The sequence below is a fragment of the Corapipo altera genome, unplaced genomic scaffold (assembly GCF_003945725.1).
Source record: "Corapipo altera isolate COAL_440 unplaced genomic scaffold, ASM394572v1 77b, whole genome shotgun sequence".
NCBI lineage: Eukaryota > Metazoa > Chordata > Aves > Passeriformes > Pipridae > Corapipo > Corapipo altera.
In genome coordinates, this window is record NW_020884933.1 from 1179063 (window position 1) to 1182273 (window position 3211).

The following is a 3211-nucleotide window of genomic DNA, read 5'->3' on the forward strand; positions in this document are numbered from 1 at the left end:
ATCCAGGATAGCATGGACAGAGGACCCAGGACAGCATGGACAGAGGACCCAGGACAGCATGGATCATGGGGTGCCCACTCACTGCTCTGGCCTCTGACATTAGCAATGAGCTGAGTTTACTTCTGTGCCACTTCCCTGCAAAGCGAGGGAGAAAAGGCTTGTTTCAGTCCCAGGATAATGCAAACAGCGTTTCCAACCCTGGGATTAGTAACTGAGCTAAAGAGCCCGGGATCTGCCAGGAGCAGCTCTGTGCCAGGGCTGCCCTGAGCTTGCAGCAGGGCTGATTAGCCCTGGCTTGGGGCTACTGAGCCCCCCACTCCAGGGGCACTCAGTGCCCAGAGCTGCCCATCCCCAGCTCCCACCACAGGGCCCAGGAGGAGCAGGAACCCCTCCAAGGCACAGGCAGGAGCATTCCCTGCTCAGAGCAGCCACCCTCCTGGAAGGGACACTGCTTTTCCAGGTGAGGGGTGGGGGGAACCAGCACAAAACCCCAGCACAAAAGCCCACGCAGTATCTTGGCTGCTGGAGGCCTTCCCTGGAAACAATCCAAGTTAAAAAGCCAGGAAAGGCCCCAGGCACCCAGCCCAGCGCTGGTTTCACTGCTGGGCACGTTCTTTTTTTGTTCCTCAGGCTGCTGGGGATCCTCCAGGGCGGCTCCTCTCCCTCCTCCTGCACAGGGTTTGTCTCCAAATTCGGGGCTTTTCTTTCCAGGGGGAAAGACAAGGCTGTGGCTGAAAGCCAGAGCACTGACCAGCTGCTGCAGGGAAAGCAGTGCCAGGTCCCAACCCCAGCCAGCAGGATGGGAAGGACATTTAGCCCCAGCCAGGGCAACCAGCACGTGCCAGCAATTCACCAAACGGCACCTGGGCCTCTGGAAAATCCGATTTCGCTTCCTCAGTGCCCGGCCCTGGCAAAATAAATGAAATATTCATTAGTTTGGGTGATTTTGCAAAGGTTAATGCTGAATTTAACATGAATTAAGCTTCTCATTGAGTGGCTGCTGGATGTGAGACCTCCCACATCAGCCCACAATCTGGGAAAGGTGTCCCTGCAGGAGGTGGAATTGAGATGAGCTTTAAGGTCCCTTCCAATTCCAAATACTCCATGATTCTCTGAAACTACAGGAGCACCAGCATCTCCACACTCTCTAAAAATGACATTTTCCTTTCTTTTGCTGGTGCATTTGGGTCAAAACCCAAACTGCATCTTCCCAGCGAGGCAGGACATGTGGCACCGGGCTGTTACCACCTGATCCAACCCACGCCGGGTGGGAAAACGTGACTGAAAACAACCTTTAGATGACACAAAAAATAAACACAGGCTGAGAAGTTCGAGAACAGCCTATTTGTACAGAGGGCAGGGCATCACTTTGGTGGAATCTGTGCACACTCCAGCAGCTCAGAAAGGAGCTGGATGGCTCTGGGGCTTCAGTGAGATTTTAAATGTGCTCCTTTGCTCGCAGCAAAGTGTCCCTTTGCTCGGCTGGATGGTCAAAGGCAGCAGCCTGTGACTCCTCCTGGGAGGTTTTCCTTTCACCCTTTCTTGAGGACATTCTTCAGAGAAGTCGTTCTTAACCCGGTGAAACATTAACACCCCCCCCCGGTGCCCCGGGACATTTCTGTTTGACACGAAACAACGCAGCGGCTCGAGTGTGTCCCAGGGCAGAAATGGGGCTTTTGTGCTGAAATCCATTAGAGGGGATTTTTTGGGGGGTTTTTTTGGGTTTTTTTAACCCAGCGAGAAAACAACGCGTTGTGGGAGGCAGAGGGGAGCACACCGAGGGTCCCGGGGCTGGGGGAGTGATGGGAAACGGGGCTTCACCCTGCAAATAACCTGAATTCCGGTGGAATATCAGTCGGAGGCTCCTCCAGCCCTGAGCTTCTCCGACACCACCATCTAGTGGCAAAGCCACTTCTTCCATCCCTTACACCCAATTTACTACTCCTTTTGCATCCCAGGGATGCAAATCCTGCCATTCCCGCCTCTCCTGGGAAGCCACCATCGACTGCAAACCCCTCCAGGTTTTGCAGGTGATGGAGCAGAAACCCCATCACGGGGACCCTCAGACACCCACAGCGGGACTGGGGCCTGGGAGTGGGTCCTGAGCGCTCCAGGAAGATCCTGGGACAGGGAAAAAATGCCACTGGAGAGGCTGGACTTGCCTTCACCAGCCTGACCAGTTAAACTGCGGGAAGATCCAAACTGGGAGACACGAGGTGGAGAAGTGAGGTGGAAAAGTGCCAGAAGGTTGAGCACCCCCAGCGTTGCCAGCAGCTGGTTCTGCTCCAGAAAACACACTGGAAGTTTTATAAAAGTTTATAAAACGAAGTTTCACATTTTTGAGACGAGGTTTCACATTTCTAAAACGAGATTATTTTGTTAGAGAGATTATTTTTATGACCTTCCCTATTGTCCCTGCCTCTCAAAAAAAAAATAAAAAATTAAGGTTAAGTTTCTGGTTTTATAGAAGAGACACATCTAGGAATCAGCATATTCATTAAAATTACTTTATTACTAAAATATTTTTACATTTAGTAAAGATAACCAACCTGCAAACACCATGCTCCTGCTCCTCCCGAAAAAGGAAGCACAGAGGAAGGTTGAAGACAACCAGCTAAAGTAACTATGTTTGTCCTAGTAGCTTGTAAGTTAGGCAGATGTTTTCACATTATCCAGATGTTTTCAACCAGTCTTGTTTGGGCTGCTTTTAGAAACTGGGATCTCTGTATAATTCAACAGCTGCATCAGGAACACAGTTTTAGAAAAAAACCTATTTATAGAAATTTCTCCCCCCCTGGTTTCCAATAAAACTCTACAGCGGGTCCAGGAACATCTGTCACATTTTGATTTCCCGTTTAAACCACCGGGACAAGGCCTGGCCTGAGTTTTCTCCACTGTGAAGATACATTTCTCTTCTCACTTACTCAGAAGCGAAGCAGGAGCGAGTCCCCCAGCCCTGTGGGAATTCCAGCAGGGTTGGGATTTGGGTCCCACGGGAGGCTCTTTGACTTGCACACAGACAGGAGGACGGGGCACCCACGGCTCTCTTCGTATCCTGCTCTTTGAAGCTTTATGAAACCAACAGGTATTTAAAAAAAAAAATAAAAATATACAAGAAACAAACCCGAAATGAAATTAAAAAAAACCATTTTTTAGCTGATCAGGGACCAGCAGCCAAAACAGGGACTGTCCCCAAACAAGGGGTGAAACC